Source organism: Bombus huntii, chromosome 4 (genome assembly GCF_024542735.1).
Source record: "Bombus huntii isolate Logan2020A chromosome 4, iyBomHunt1.1, whole genome shotgun sequence".
Lineage (NCBI taxonomy): Eukaryota > Metazoa > Arthropoda > Insecta > Hymenoptera > Apidae > Bombus > Bombus huntii.
In genome coordinates this window covers 19057108-19074551 of record NC_066241.1, presented here as the reverse complement: position 1 = coordinate 19074551, position 17444 = coordinate 19057108, and the positions used below count along the sequence as shown (strand labels likewise).

At 34.9% G+C, this 17444-nt stretch overlaps 1 protein-coding gene across 2 annotated transcripts in view; it reads right to left on the bottom strand.

The window, feature by feature from the left end:
* Nucleotides 1-17444, bottom strand: part of LOC126864944 (protein pinocchio) — a 52265-nt gene that overhangs the window by 15710 nt on the left and 19111 nt on the right. The gene's annotated exons all lie outside the window — the stretch shown is intronic.

Genomic DNA, 17444 nt, shown 5'->3' with positions numbered 1-17444 from the left:
GTCCGTTCGTCGACCGAAACACGCAACGCGAACATTTCAAACTCTCGGAACGGTACCAACGTTATAATCGAAAATCGTTAAAGAACTAATACGTTTTTCTTTTCTTTTCGATAACTATAAATATCAAAATCCCGATATTTCGATGATGAATCTTTGCTATTATAGTATTTGAAAAAGTTTGTATGGCAATAGTAGTTAGATTTCCGACACGAAACGGTTAAAACTTTCGTCGATACACGACTGTTGGGCGTTAGACAGAAGAACCAATCTGAAGTTAGTCACGCAGCTCAACGTCCAGAGTATTGATTCCCACGCTACGTTCTTTTCTTCGCTTTCTTTGCATGTGTCGCTTCTGCCTCCCCTCTCCGCGGTGAAACCACCCTTTTTATTACATTCTTACTTTTCAAAGCGAAACTCTGCCACTTTCTGTGCAAACGAACATCACGAACACGTTCGACGTGAAAAGAAAATCTTGCTGCTTGTCGTGCTTTCTTAAAAGGAAGGCATGGTGAAAGCATGGTCGAGTGCGATCTTCCAACACAAAGAAAGCGAAGACCAAAGAACTTTATTATAAACGCCGCATCACACTTTGTTTCGACATTCGTGTTTCATCGCATCGAACATCAGTCCGAACTTTCTTACACACAGATTTTCATGCACACTGTTTTTCTAACACAATTGCAACGCGATCTGCGACACTTGTAATGCGGATTAGCGTACGCATGGTAACGTGTAGAATCTGTATAACTTACATTTCGCAGAGAAAACTGGACGGCAGACGAAGTATAACGGTATTCGCACTGTCTTTCACTTGATTCTCGAACTTTGATGCGATACAATGGTCAGAAATATAAAATATCGAAGCTCGACGAAAACAGACGGTTACGAATTTAGTTAAAAGATTGAGGCTAGTTAGCGAAGAAAATAAACCGTCACGACGTCAAGTTTCAAGTCTGACTGAAGATACCCACGGTCGCGCAGGGGCCTTTTATAACTGCGGTGTGGGTTGGGCAGCGTGGCAATCGCTGGACGGCGAAATAGAGGGGAGAGAGGAAAGCCGAGGCAGAAACCCCCATCTGCGCAACTAACAATAATGCAACTATGTGTATGTATATACATGTGTCTGCTTAAGCTTGCTGTGACGAGCAACAGAGGGGCAGCGATTCTCTGCGCGTGGCGCCGGCGTGTACGGGCACATGTTAATAAATAAATTATGAACAGTTAGTACGATAACGAATCTTATCTCTGATGAATTCTAGAGGCCCAATACCCAATGTCCATGCAGACAGCGTAAAAATACTGATCTTCGCATTCCGTAAACAAAGTTTTAAAATTACATTTAAAAATACATTATATTTCATACTATTAGAGTTTTACAATATCATCTTTTTGTGCATTCTGAATTTCCAATTTTGCGTAGGTTTAGCTGTATAGAGCAGAAGTATGCAACCGAATACCGACAGATCCCGAATACAGCTGGATGCAAGAACTCTAGAGAACGAAAGGCGTTTGTCACGTGTTTATACACCCTTTCAAATTGTGTGGAGAAGAAGAGAAACGTAGGTTTATCTTTAACGTTAAAATGTCACCGCCCTCGGTGTTGCATTTATAAGCGAGCGTACGTTGAGCCACCTTTGCAGATTAGACGCGACAGAGATTCTCAGTTCAGCGTTACATTATTGGTTATCTATATCGACTTTCTATAATCTTCATGTTCTCTGCATTTAAAAGGACAAAGAAAAGAATAAATTCTCCCTTTTCGCACGAATCATTCGTACACACGTGCTCGTTACAAAGATTGAAATTACTTATATTTATATTAACTGCACTATTTCCACTACGAATACTGACATCTTGAGATATTTTCCATTCAGCCTAAAATGTCGGATCCCAATTTTTGTTTTTCTTTTCGATTTGCTAAATTAGTATCACGAGAAACGTGTATTTTTATTAAATTCAAGATTCTTAATTTATTCTCATCAGTTTTGATGAAAACATTGTTACGAACATACGATATAAACTACAATATAAATAAAAATCGTTTAATCTCTCTCCTCTATGAACTCCTCTAGTAAAGAATATCGATCATCCAGTTGCAGTTTATCAACAATAATTATACATTTATGGGAAATCTAAATGTGTAAAGATATACAAAATGTGCATAATATGCAAAAATTATATGCAAAAATACTCAAAGTAAAATATTTGTCATAAGTTATAATATTAGAAAATGAGACAAATCTGTATTTGGTTACAATACAATGGCTATATAAGAAGCCGGATGATACAAGCAGTTAAACTTAAATATTAAAAATAAACACCAGATTTATTTATACACTGTTTAAGAGAGACCACCCCGTTATGATTTATGCATGAATCATTCAAATAATGCCGAATCATATTAGAGTAATCGGATGTAATGAAAATCTTGGTGTGTATGCATTCTCGCGTTGGTTGATAAAAAAAATGCATAAGCCAAAAGTTACATGGATCTAGCATGTATGAACAATTCCAAGGAAATCGTGGGCGTTTTCAATCAACGTGGGTCTGTTCACTTTGTAGAATGTAAGTGAGAAAGATTGAATTGATACGGTATAAATAAGCATAATGATAATTTATAATGCCGATTTTAATGCTTTATTTAACATAATTGACATATGGGACTGCTTTTAGTAAAATGCTTATCTTAGGAAAGAGTTTCGTGTATATATATATATATATATTGTATATGAAGTACTTTTTTGTTTTCCAATAATGTTGCGTTTATGCAACTTATACACATTATTTCATCCTTTATCCTTAATGGATTGAAAACGAAGTCTCTTACACTAAAATAACTCTATATTTTAAGAATCCCTTTCAGACGATTAGATCGTATTCTTATTCAGATTTCCCTAAAATAGTCTTGAAACGTATATACACTTTTCTGCATGTCTATGCTTTGACTTATAGATATCTATGTCTTTTCACGATCCAACTGCAACAATTTTAGTATTTACTCGTAGTTGGCGTTGCCCCCAACCATTCATGTGAAATATATTTTTTAGGTCCAGGTTAAGAATAGCATAGGGATGAATGAGCTTTCCTCGTCGATGTTTTTGGCATTCGTGACTTTTTCACCTACGTGTACACGTCAGCATAGATTCCATGCGTACAAACGGTTAGAAGTTTTCTTGTTGCGTCGCGTCGACCCAATCGTGCATCCAATCACGCGCTATCCTGAGAAATTTCACCTTTCTAATAACGTCGTTCGACAACCCTCGACTGACTTGTAGGTGGTTTGAAACATCTCTTGACGTCTGGACGTATCCGTGATTATGATTTAGTCACACAGTGGGGTAGTTCGATGTAAAAAAACAGACGCATGTGTATAAGCAATTTGCGTAGCACACACGCATTTCGGAGATTGTAGGATTGAAGGTCACCAGAAAAATCTTGCACACGTGGAATCAGACGACTGTACGATATCTTAGCTAGCACGTGTCGCTTTTGACAGATATGAATCCACGAGTTACAGATTAGTTGAGAGAAGAGCGCGGAAAAATTGTATCTTGCTTCCTAATTGGATGAAGCGCCGCTCCGGTTTAATCCGACGCAACCGATGCTGATGATGGCTGCCAAATCACGCCCACGTGTGATTTCGCCGACGCCAGTTGAATCTCACGGTGCTGCTGTTTCTGTTTGAGTAGTCAGTTTCACTGCTCTGTTAGGCTTTGGTCAGTTTGAGTTTTCAAGAGATTGTGTTGGTTCGAAAGCTTTTTATAACCGCATATCAAATGGTTTATTTGAATTTTCCAATACATTTGTTTGCCAGATTAATTTTCCATTTTTTATTTACGCTTGATATCGCTATTACTTAATGAACACACACATACAAACACTTTCGAAATAAGCAGCTCCATTAAAATTTCCATCAATTAATCTCATCGTTTTACAGAACTATCTATTAGTTAAAATTTATTTCTACGACATGCAAAGATGTGTTAATACGAAAAAAATTCATGCTTAATGTGTTAAATCTACTTTATATTGTATAAGAAATGTCTATCCTATTCCATTGGAATAATGGAATTTACTTTATATGTAAAATGATCATTGTGGAGAGAGAGAGAGAGAGAGAGAGAGAGAGAGAGAGGAAGAGAGAGAGAGTTATTCTATTGTGCACAAAGAAAATTAATCTACTATTGCACTGATAATAATTTAATAATTTATAAGATTTAAATAATCAACGCACAAGTCTAAAAATTGATGAACAAACGTAAATATCATTTGAGTATGAAGAATAACATTTGCAAAACTGTCAAAATATATCTTTCATCATATCATCATATCACAACATTCGTTCAAATAAATTATTGTGCTTGATCTAATGAAATCACTCTATTTTATCCAGAAAAAGAATCTTATTTTGTTATGCAACGGAAATGTACAAAGAAACAAATAAATCTATTTACAACGAAATTGTCTAGAAATAATACAATAACATCAATGGTGTGCAATAGCAAAATTAAGTAAATAAATTTGTTTTTTCGTAATGTGTATGCTCTGTACCAGAGCGGGCTACAATATAATAATAACAATGATAATAATAATAAATAATTCGAATACTCGAACTACTTCGCGTACTCGAACACTTAATTATAAATGTTTGGAAAACACTTGCGTCACGCTAACTCTAGGTTACTGACTTATGTAAATTTCAAGAATAACGCAACAGTCACAGATACACAGCTAACGGCGATCGTTTATGCTCGTTTGCGATAAAGACGACGCAATTATCCTTGATGTTTAATAAATACCCGCATTTTGCATCGATTTTTATGAACGAATGATTACCAATAGTGGTACGTCGCGTCGTTGCAATCCGGGAATATTCCAAGAAATCGTCAACATAATCACGTTATTAATGATACTATAGTTACGTTTTAATCGTTATCAATGACTGGTCTCCTTTTGTGTCCTATCAGGTGAATGAAGTTAGCGATGCAAGCTATTTTTGTTTCGCAATTGTGGCAAAGTGAACGCGAATATAGTAAAAATTAAAAGTTAAATAGAGCAATAACATTATGGTGCGAATCGTACACGATAGAGATCAGATATTATTCGATATCTTTTACGTGAGTGAAAGATAGGTTTCTAAGATACTTGGGATGTTTGATAAAACAAGGAGAAGAGCCTTAGTATTTAGTTGTTAAACGAACAAATTAAAAATTAAGAATCGATGATCTTATGATCAATCGTAAGAATTATCAAATAAGAATTTTGAATTGACAGTGCATAAAAATTCGCTTGGTATAACAGATTAAATAGAGGAAATATTTTCAATAACAAACGTGTTTTCCATTGTTTGACACGATATGCTACGCGTACGAAGCAACTGTCATCGTTTCATCATAATATCAAAAATAACACAATTTTCGAGCGCAGCCAACACCTGCTTCCTTATTTCTCCGAGGAATAATTAGTTTACACGTTGTTAATCAGTCGCGTCGATCGCGTTATCGTTATCGTTCACGGCGAGCAATTGTTTAAACAACATCGTTCGAACCAGGAATCACGCAGCCTCGGAATTTTTAATGCAAACGCGCTGCTGACGTCAGTATCGAATTATTCTCGATAATTTAACAGTAGTACGTATGAATTACGTACGACACACGGAAATCGCATATTGTGCCATAAAACTAACGGGCATGACGTGAGAGTTGCGTGTTGAAAAATCTATGTACACACCGAGATTCTTGTGACAATTGATAAACCTTTGTGTAACGACTTAGGATTGAGTAACACGCGGGGTTTGTTGAATAATTTCGTGATGATCAGAGTGAGAAATAATTTAATTAGATATGTAAATATAAAACTAAAGAAAATAAACATAGAACTTTCAATATCCGAGCATCTACTGTCCATTTACTATACGTTCCACTATTCGAACGTTTCATTATTTGAATGTTCGAAATATAAAATTATTGTGATATGCGTTAATATGAAAATAGTAGGGATGTGCGGATACCTGAGGCTGTGGTCTGGTCGGATGGGATTCTGAAAGTTTGCCTGACACATAAAAATGTTCGAGTGCACGTAATTTCAGGCTCCGATATTGCATTCGGGGCATGGTTTTCTGTCTTACTTTAAATTAGATCTCAAAATATCAAATAGTAAACATACGATGCTACAAATATGGACAATGGCAAGAGAAATAAGAATTTTGAATTCATTCTGAAAAGTTAGAATGGTTTGAAATCTTCTTTTTCCTAAAAAAAAATTTAGATAATAAGTGAAAAATAAACTAATTGTAGACAAGAAATGGAATATATTCCTTAATTTTCGTCGGTTGTAAATCTTTTAAAACCGACTCGTAGAAAGCACTGGCATTTCCACGAGTTCTTGGTGAACAACTTATTCGACAGACTTACATATGCACCAGGGCCTGCGTAACTCTAACGCAAATATCACATGCTTGCTACTCAAGCATAGAATGCAAATAAATTTAAGCAAGATAACTTGATGTAATTATTCACGATTCGTATTAACGTGTGATAATATCATGTGGATGGAGATAGTCTCGTGACTTGTGACGCGAACACTTGTACTTTTGTGCTAGGTTTATTAACTTACTATCAAGATACTGTCACTTTCGAAATCGAACATTATTAAGCCATGTATTGAATAAGCGTTAATATATGCACAGATATGAGCAAGAACGTGTATATTTAATGAAAATATGAATTAATTCAACATGTTTTAAAAATTCGGAATAAGATGAATTTGAAAAACAAATATGTTTCATATTACTCAATGTAGAACTAAAATTTGTTTTTCTTCCCATTATACTATTTTTAATTCTTACATAAAATGTTAAAATACTGTATAATTGATAAAGCTGCTTTGAATTTTGTTCTAGTATCCTAAAGTATCTGTTGGCAATTGAATTCTCTGTTTTGTTGTACTCATTAAATTATCGATATCATTAAATTATGCTTACTTTTTACTCTTTATCGCGTCGAACAGTAAATATCATGTTTCAAATTACAAATATAAGTATATAAAAATATAGGTATATAAAATTTAACAAATCAATATGAATTACTTCATAAATTACTACGTCCACGCTTATGTAATACTTAGCCTGAATATAAATAGAAACATCAGATTAAAACAAATTTCATCATGCGATAGAAATTTGTTGTAACAGTCAAAAAACATATTTTCCTAAGTATTATAGCGCCATACTTACGTTTTTCTCTCAGGAAAATGCAGAAGAAACTCACATTACTCAATTTAGTTTAAATTAATAAAGAGTAATTAAGGATATTATACAAGAGGGGAGGAAAACTTACAAACGTAATAGCAATGAATGGAATATTTATGGAAACATTTCCAATCTCTCGTGTACCACGTGAAGAATACGAATAGAGAAATGCTCAAAGATAAAATTCTTGTTACATTCGAATATTTGAAAAGAAATGTACCCAATAAATTATTTTTTAAATTCGAAGGAGGAAAAAAGAAAAATGTTGAAAAGAAAAATGTAAAAAAAACTTATGAATTCGATTCTTTTTCAGATTGTGTCGCACAATTTTAGCGTGTCACACCCATACCATGAATAAATTACAACTAATATCATCTATGCTATCTCAACAGATCTCAAAATATATACAGGGTGGTTGGTAACTGGTGGTACAAACAGAAAGGGGGTGATTCTACGCGAAAAAAGAAGTCGAAAATATAGAATAAAAATTTTTAGTTTGAGGCTTTGTTTTCGAGAAAATCGACTTTGAACTTTCGCTCGGTACGCGTGCACTTTATCACGTCTCGTTATAACGGATCTCACTGTAGATCGTTGTCTCGATGGAAAAATTAAAAAAAATTGAAAAAAAAATTTTTATTCTGTATTTTCTTTTTTTTTATTATTTATTAAAATTACAATCAATTCTCGCGTTGAGAATTTCTATAATTTTCGAGAATTTTCGACTTCTTTTTTCGCGTAGAATCACCCCCTTTCCGCTTGTACCACCAGTTACCAACCATGTCGGAGATGAAAGGACACCGGAGCATTCCCTTTGGAACTTCGGGAAAATCCGTAAAATTGTAATTTAAATTCTATAGCCGTAATTAAATAATTGCCGTCATTCTACCCAATTGTATTTATTTGATATTTGTGACAATGAGCTTGGGCTCAAGGCGACAATTAGTCGCCGAACGTAGCCGCGATCACGGGACGAACGCTTTGTCTAACAAAGGTATGGAGTAATAATATAGCTCTCATTAAAAGAAATATTTGTAGAGATACTCGACAGTAAACATTCCAACGATTCCTTCGGGCAAGATGATTACTAGATATCGATGCATCTACACAGTACAAGTTCAGCTAGCCTGAGGATCCGTTATAAATCTTAGGATTTTGTTAATTAAGGTCCTTCAAACAGACAAACAGTCTTTGTCCCAATTATGGGAAAATAGGAGAAATCTATTTTTCTCATGAACAACGTCAATTTCCCTCACTTTCCGAACAAAGGCATCTCTCCACGAATCCGATGATCTCGTGTCCTCAGACACATCCCATCATAGTTTTCCTTTACAGCATCATCGCGACGGAAAGTCATTCTCTCGTGAGGTCGTATTAGCGAGTTACTTAGTGTCTGTACGCTCGGTGAATATTTTACGTTTTAACAAAGAGCTAGTTTAGTAATACTTGTATCGTAGACAAGTAAATCAAGTCCAACTTGGACTTTGGAAGAAAGTACATTTGTTATCCCATTGACCGCGGATTCGTTTTTGGTCCTGAGACCATTGTCATTAGTGTCTAATCACCACGATTACTTGTCAATTCTAGAATATTCACACTCGTACTAATAATCATATTTGCACCAATAAATGTCTTCTCTATTGCGTAACAACAATGTGTAATCCAAATGAAGATTCGCTTTACGCTCTAATCATAATGAGAATCCGACATCTAAATAAAACTCAGGCCGTACTAACGTCGCGTAATCAATATTGTAAACACTAACTCGCGGTCCATTCTTCGGAGGAATGTTCTCCTGGTTCCGTGGTTACCTCATTAAACAGTGTCGCAAACGATTGTTGACTGCACGTGCATACGGACGAAATATCGCGTGATCTGTGTTCTTAACGCCGTTCTTAAGTGAAGCCGGTTCGAGCCAGTCTTCAAGATGTCGAATTGCCTCCCAGTGACGTTAATCGATTAGGCCAGGTCTTGAACCAATCGCTCGAGGACCTGAGGAGAAGAATGACCAACGTTGTTCTAGAAATTACAGAACTAACCATTCACGAAAATTATTGGCGATTGAATCGCTACAAATTATCGCAACTTGATAAAAACTTCCTTCTGATGATTGCAGAAATCTGCTAAATAATACGATTATACTGTTTATAGTTATTTCTACTATGATTATAAAAGTAACTTATATCGAGTATTCCTGTAATGAGTTTGTGAAAACACTTGCGTTTTACAATCTAAAATTATCATTAAAGACTGCTTATCAATTGTTTAAATTTGATTAAACACCTATTCCCTGTTCAATATTATTTTGTAACACCCTGTATGGTTTTAAATTTAACAAATAACTCTATGCGTCGTTAACAACAACACAACAGCGATATCTCTTCATCTCGCACCTATCTTTTACAGAAATAAAATTTCATTAAAGACATCGATGATGAATGAAGAAAAAATAAACGGAGAATGGACCTCGATGAAGGGAGGAGAAAACTTAAAGGAGAAGAAGAAAGTTTACCTGTGACCGTTTTTACAACATCAATGGCGTGTTCTCACTGCACTATGACGCAAAAAAAATTAATTGCGAAAGCACGACGCGCGTGCACAAGCTTTTTGCTTGAAACACCGTGAAAATTGAAAACCGATTAATTGTGTGACGTCAGCGTTCACGATGTTAACCTGATGAAAATCTGTAGGCTGCACTTCTAAAGTTGGTTCACACTTTTATATGCATGAAATCAATGTCGCACGATGCATTTAGTTTAAAGAAGGGAAGAGACAAAATTTCCTGTGAATCTAACAGTATTTGAACAGAAAGTTTTAAAGTTTTTAACCAATACCTTATGCACTATTTTATTTGCACTTCACTGCTTCACCTATAGGTACATAATTCTTTTTATATGTGTGCAGTAAAATCAATTTGCTATATTAGTAGCTTTTTTAATTATTGCGTTATACAAGGAATATAGCAATTTATAAAATAATGTTTTATTATTATGGGTTATATTATTATAGTATTGTAATAAAAAGAAAAACCTGATTATTGGAGATTGTTTTAAAAACACAAATATGGGATTTACTAAATATTTGTGTTATTAATTATCGTTAAGTTAACTGTAATTCAATTCTTCTTAATTTAGGTAACAAAAATAATATTAAATACCAATAGTGATATCGATCTATGGCTTAATAGTTGATTGCATTATTTCCATTAACATTTTTTCTTTCTTTTATCTGTCAGACAAGACGATAATAATCGTGACCAAACAATTCCAACCGAAAGAGAAGCCAACTTCGTGAAAGCACGGTAAACACAACTACTTTACACGCTTATAAAGCTCATAAAATCGACCGTTTCGCGATACAACTATCTTTCAAAATATTAGCAATTTTACGTAACCTATTTTTTTAGCCTATTTGCGGGTAAATTCGCGCGATGATTATGATTCATCAAAGTCGTACGAGAAATGAGTTGTCCCTGAGTATTTGTACTTGTCGCTGGAACAAGGTTAACGGTTTTTCATAAGGAGTTAATGCGTGAAACGGGCATGGAATTGATTCCAACACGTTTTATTATTGTTTCTTTACTTATCGATTCATTAACATGACATTGAGAGTTATTTATTAAAACTTTTGAATGAAGTATTGAGAAACTGTATCGATGGTTACTATGAAATTAATTCACCTACTTTTCCTATTAAATGTGATTAGTCTTCCCTTCGTATCTCATTTTTCTAATAAATCAAAAGAGTGACAAGGTGCAAGAAAGAAACAAGTATTTGAAGCCAAATAAAAGATAAATAGAAACGCAGTTTTAAAAATGTAACTTGTTTCTTCCATTCAATAGTGCTGAATTCTTGACTCCTTTTCCTTTTTATGGTTATCTAGTGGAAACATGGAATCGAAGGATGGAATTTATTCGCGTAATGAAAAATTTTGTTTCTGGTACATATTGCCGATAACCTAAATGGCATGGGCTATATTAAGAAACTGAAAACTGATTTAAAAATAAATAGAATTGCGTTCTAATCTTAATAATTTCATCTCTTAGATTTTAAGTTTGTTTCTTTAATTTCTGTAACATTGCTCATATTAATAAATTTCTTTAATAATCTACGTTTTATACTTTTTAACATATACCTAATAGATGATAGATATATTTATCTACGGAGGATTAACAGTAACCCCTATATCGCAGATATATTATGTACTGTATATTATCCCCTATCCTAAAAGACAATAGCATAAGACTAAATTATGATACAAACAATATCTGTCATTTTGGTAAGTAACTTGCAAGAAGAAAAATGGAAATCGATAGTCGACAGACAAAAAATCGTTCTTACAAGATAATTGGCCGATTAGCATACTTGCTTAGGAATGTCCTTGCTTACAGGGATATCGAGGATAATAATTTAAACTGATGTAATTCGATGGAGCCGTGCGTAAAGGAAGATAATTGTAAACCCAGCCAGTTTGATGGCCAAACATTATCGGTAGATTTTTATTTTTAATAGTTATTTTATTATAAAAATTTATTGTTATATTAATAACAATTTATTGTTAACATTTTGTTGCCGCTGCAATCGCTGTTGCAATGCATTTCGTGTAATGCGTGTGATGATAGTTTTATTAAAATATAACCATATCTGGAGGAAATATTGTTGCGAATACTCAATTTGATAAACAACAAGAAAAATAAAAAACTTTTCAATTCTAGAACCGCTCATTTTTATATATTATCGTTTATTTTTTTTCATCTTTTACACCACAACAAAATAAACTTTTAAAATATAAAATATATTTTAGGATACGTGTGGTAGGATCTAAATAACAATTTACACTTCGCTACAAATTACCTTATAGAAATGTATGCCTGGTAATGTATAATTTGTGAGTTTATAATGTTGAATTACATGATTCTGCGTCTGTTTCCATTATAACAAGTTTACACTGGTTTTAATTGAAGTGCCTTCTGTTGCAGTGAATCAACCATGGCTTAAACGAATATTATGCGAAGGCACAATATGTTACATTAGCTCACAAATCATTCAAATAATGTTTCTAGAGTATGAGAAAAAAAGAAGAAAACTTGTAAAAAAATTTTTAGGCAATTGGGGCAAGTTGTAAGGCAATTTTTTCGTGTTCGGTCCGTGCGACGTCCTTCAGTGTCTGACCGTCAAAGCCCAAGCCCCATTCGACAGACCCTTGATAAACCTAAGGCCCCACCAAAAAGCGAATCTTATTAGCTTGCAGGAACCTTTAATCTTGCAAGTATTTGCGGTTTATAACTGGTATTTAAAACAGTCTTTAGGTCTATTGCACGTTCTTACAAATTACAGAAAAAGCGGATGAGTGTCTAACGGAAAAGCCGGGTTTTCCCATGCACAAGTCACCCCCGAGCCACGTCGGTAGGCTTCCTCCTCCAATCTTTACTTTTTAATATTGGTGTTACGTCGGACGATACTCTACCTAGACCAGGCCACACACCACGGGCAAGATGGGAACTGAATGTCCGCTCATCCTTACTGCGTATCCTCAATAATCTTAAGGACCCATCATGAATCTCAGGAATTTGCCAGCTAAGGTCCTTCAGACCGAACAAACATCTCTTTACTGAATCGTTTCTAAAGCTTATTGTTTACTACGGGAAGACACGGGAGTTAGTTTTTCTCACGTATGACACTTCACACTAGCATCTTTCTATAGAGGGCGACTAAGACCTTTCCTAGTCCACCAACCTTCTTTTATCCAATCAGAAGCAATGTCTACTGCCCTCACTTTCCTAACCAAAATTGTTATCAACAAATCCGATGGTCTCTTGCGTTAGACACACCCATCACTAGCTTTCCTCCGACACAGCATCCTCACTTTAACTTACTTATTCTTCATCGTTAGAATAGTCAACGTGTCGTTACCGGGCTTCTATCCTTAAATCAATCACTTACTTAATTTATACATACGTATCAGTGTAATTATCTTCTTTACAAAGTTGTTGGAATAAACATTAATTTATACCTGTTAATTCAGTGTAACCTCAATTGAACCACCCTTATTATCGTAACAGAAATCAGGGGATCGATCATTTCGTCGGGGCGTCGATTATCTAATCGTAACGGGAATTTACGACTCCCGTTGACGTGCTCTCTCGCGATCGCGTCTCTCCGCGAATGGTCGAAAAAACAATTGGCTATAATCAATGGGCATCGCGGATCGTTACCCTCACTGTCCTAACGAAAAGTGTGAACAACGAACCCATGTCCTTAGTTCAAAAGACACACCCACCTCGGGCTTTCCTCTGTAATCACATAAAAACGAACTTCACTTTCTTCATTGTTAGAATAGTCAACATGTCATTACCGGGCTTCTATCCTTAAATCAATCACTTACTCAACTTATACATACGCCTCAGTGTAACTCTTAAGTGTTGGAAATATAAATTTTATAACCCTGTTAATCACAGCGTTATACCACCTCAACCACCTACCTATTATCTTAACCTTAACGGAATTATTTAATTAATTATCTTAACGGAAATCAGGGGATCGATCTATTCGCGGCGTCGATTATTATAATCGTAACAGGAATTTACGACTCCCGTTGACGTGTTTCCTTGTGATCGCGTCTCCCCGCGATTGGTCGAAAATACAATCATTCTGTTGTATTTTTTTCATTTCTATAGCAATTTATAATCATAATCATTCTGACTGTTTAAAGTTAAAGATACAAGTCGAACAAGTCTCCAAAACGGTCACTTATCTTGCAAAACAGAAAAACGCACGTATATGGCCAAACGAATATGAAACAAGAGAATTTCTCTCAGAATGTTGATGAACTGATGGCTACTGTTAGAAATTACATATTACATACATATTATACATCTGACTCTCTGATGTTTTAACGTCATTCAATAAATTGTATATTAGTATTCCCTGGCAAAATACGTGGCATAGCAAAGCTACGATTTACTTCTGTTTTCTGCTTCAAAACGAATCTTTTACGAGTCGAATGTCTTTTCGTAATCTAATCATTGCGTTTCAGGTATTAATATTTTTGTTTCAGAATTTTCGTTGTTTCTCATAACGTAACAAAAGGTTGACTATAACTCTTGATATGATATTTCGAGACAAGAAGAATAGAAAATCTCATGTGGTACCAAAGCGGAGGCGTAACGCGGCTGAAAAATTTCCATTACCGTTATCGTTCCAACGTACACATATCGAGATATCGCTTTGTATTGTGATCGATAAGAAAGTCTTATCAGGGGGACGGCTCAATAAATTATATCGGAATGAAAGGGATTTAGGTCGTGGGTACGTGAACCATTATCATTCGCTTATCATTAGATTCATCTTGAATCGGGCATCGTCAAGTTCCCCTTGATAAATCTTTGTTTCCGTCTTCACTTTGTCCCGATTTTACCATAAGATTTCTAACTTAATTACACATGATACAACTAGACAGTACAAAATATTAAGTAAAATAATTCGAGAAAAATGTACTTACTTACTCAAATCAACTAACGCATAATTATTTCAACGTGACATTTGTATCTAAATAAGATACTATATCATCTGAAATCTAAATAATTAGTTTTGATATATTTTGTTTAAATAATACCTGATGAATATCTCTACATATTAAAAAATTTTTACTTGCAGCCTAATTGAACAACGCAATATTGCAATATTGTACAAATATTTTCAGAGACTTCAAATCAAACAACAGACAAGAGAAAGAAGAAATACGCGACAAAACGATTTCACGGATAATATTACCTGAATTAAAGTTGGGGGAAGTGTCAAAAATCAGCTCGAATACACGCATAAATGGTCATGGAGTATAAACTTACAAGCAAGAAATCTGCAAGGAAATTCTGTGATGTGTAGGAAGAAAATAGGGAGGAGATATAGATAAAGTTCCGAATAGTCCCGATGACTGATGAATGCGAAAGCAAGAGAGAGGGTAGTATCCCAAATATAAATTTTTAGCTTCGGGTATATATTAATTTCCGAGATATTAATAAACAGCCTTTAATCCTTCGCTGCAGTAGTTGTTGTCATTGATTGTTGAATAATCGATGATAAAACAACGACATCGGCATCGGTATGTACAGGGTGTTTCACTTAAAATAGATTATTGTAACTTTGATCGCCCAAAAGATGTTTTATACTCTGTTTAACTACTCTAGTAATTACGCAATCAAATGCTGGTCGGCCACGTCACACCGCAGCGCGGCGGCCAAATTAATATGTACTACTACTAACATTAACCTAACCTAGCTTAAAAACTAAGGCGAGCAGTGGGATATTTTTGCGTATAGCTCGAGAAATAAGGTCGATTGCCGCTTATATGTTATACGTTATATAAATGAATACCTCAAGCTAAAATTTTATATTTGGAGTCCACCCTCGCCCCTCAAATTTAACGTAGATCGGCCGCCGGGGCCATTCGGAACTGCAGCCTGAAATATAAGTGGATGGTGGTTTTACGAGTCTTCCCGCCTGCATTCCATGGTGCAGCCAACAACCTCAGAAGCACATTCGTAACGCAGAGTCAGAGAGCTGATGCGACGGTGAAGAAACCAGAAAATGCAGCAACGCACAGGGAATAAGCGCCAAAAACAAAGATAAGGTTAGTCAATAGGAATGTGCGTTTTTCCTTTTCATTTTTTTGACGGGATTTGAATTTATTCTTACGTATCGCTAAAAATTTTCCAAGAGATAAAAAAAGGAAGACGAAGTAGAATAGTCCGCGGATGATGCAGGACGACAACGAATGAATTTCACTATTGCTCCTTCTCTGCATTAGTTGCCTAAATTACGGTACATCATAATGGAATATCTGATGATGTATCGTATATTATATAATATTTGATAGAAAGATTTCTTCAAAGAAAAATAAAAATTGTAATACAATAAATCATAACTGAAATTTGTTGAAAGGATTTTTTATGGAATAGCAGTGCAAATACTTTTTGTAGTTACTACTTATTTCATATATATCTTCTTAGATAAAGAACGGTAAACTAATTAATGTTCAAATTTCGTATCACGAAAATATTCAAAATATCCAAGGACTAATACGAGTTACTGTAAGGTTGCGTAATCTGGAATATTCCGCCGAGTCGAAAAAGACCTTTCTAGATTTAAGAAAGAAATCTAAATGCACGCGTGGTCGCTTTTAAACATGCAAACACGTCGTTAGAAAAAACCGAACCAGAATGAAGATGGTAGGTTTGGAGAGAGGAAGATCAAAGCGAAGGAAAAAGCAAGGATTTTACAGAGAGCACTGGTGTGCAGCAGAAGCATTCCGTCGAAGAAAACAAGAAGTAAATAAATAGGGCTACATCCATGGCAACGGAGGAGCCAAGGCCCGCCAAAGCAGAAGATGTTGAGTGAGCAACAAAAAAGAGACGAAGAAAAGGAAGTTCTTGGAAAGGTTCCAAAGATTAGAACCTGTTCTTACTTGCGGGAAACGAACATATGGCCGTGAAATTAATCCGCAGAGCATCGATCGCGAGATTACTAAAGGATAATGTAGTTGTAAGAATAAGGAACGATAATTTAAATTTCCGTCTATATTACGTTATTCCCTGGCATTATCATAGTGTGCGAAAACAACGTCGATGAGCGTGTTATTTATGGAAATTTTATAAACTTACCGGTACAGAATGAATAATAAGCAGTAAAATATTGCGATACTGTACGAGGAAAATGTAGAGAAAGTTGATTAGTTGATAGAAGATACCAGAAGCATTTTTAATAACATGGAGATAATAAGAATGGAGGGATATCTTTATTTAAATCGCGTGGAGATGAAAAGAGACGTAAAGCTGGAAGATCAGTAAAAACTAAGTTCCGTAACACTATCTTATCTTTTAACGCTAAAATCCAGGAAGTGATCATCCTGACCATTGTTATTCTTTTTGCTTGTTATTTTTATATTTTCAGATTTACGTTTCTGATGTTCAACCTAGTATTCTTAAATGTAAAATAATGTAAACGACTATTCTCATCAACGTTTTGCAGTTTCTTGGCCAACCTTTCTATCATATTAACGTTGGAGTAACGGAAAAATTACCGTAGAAACTTAAAAAACCAAGAACCTATTGACTTTTCGAAAATCTACGTATTACTACGAAATTTCACAAAGATTTTTGCTCTTTTGGTATGTAATATTTACCGTGACTACAAGGTCGCGG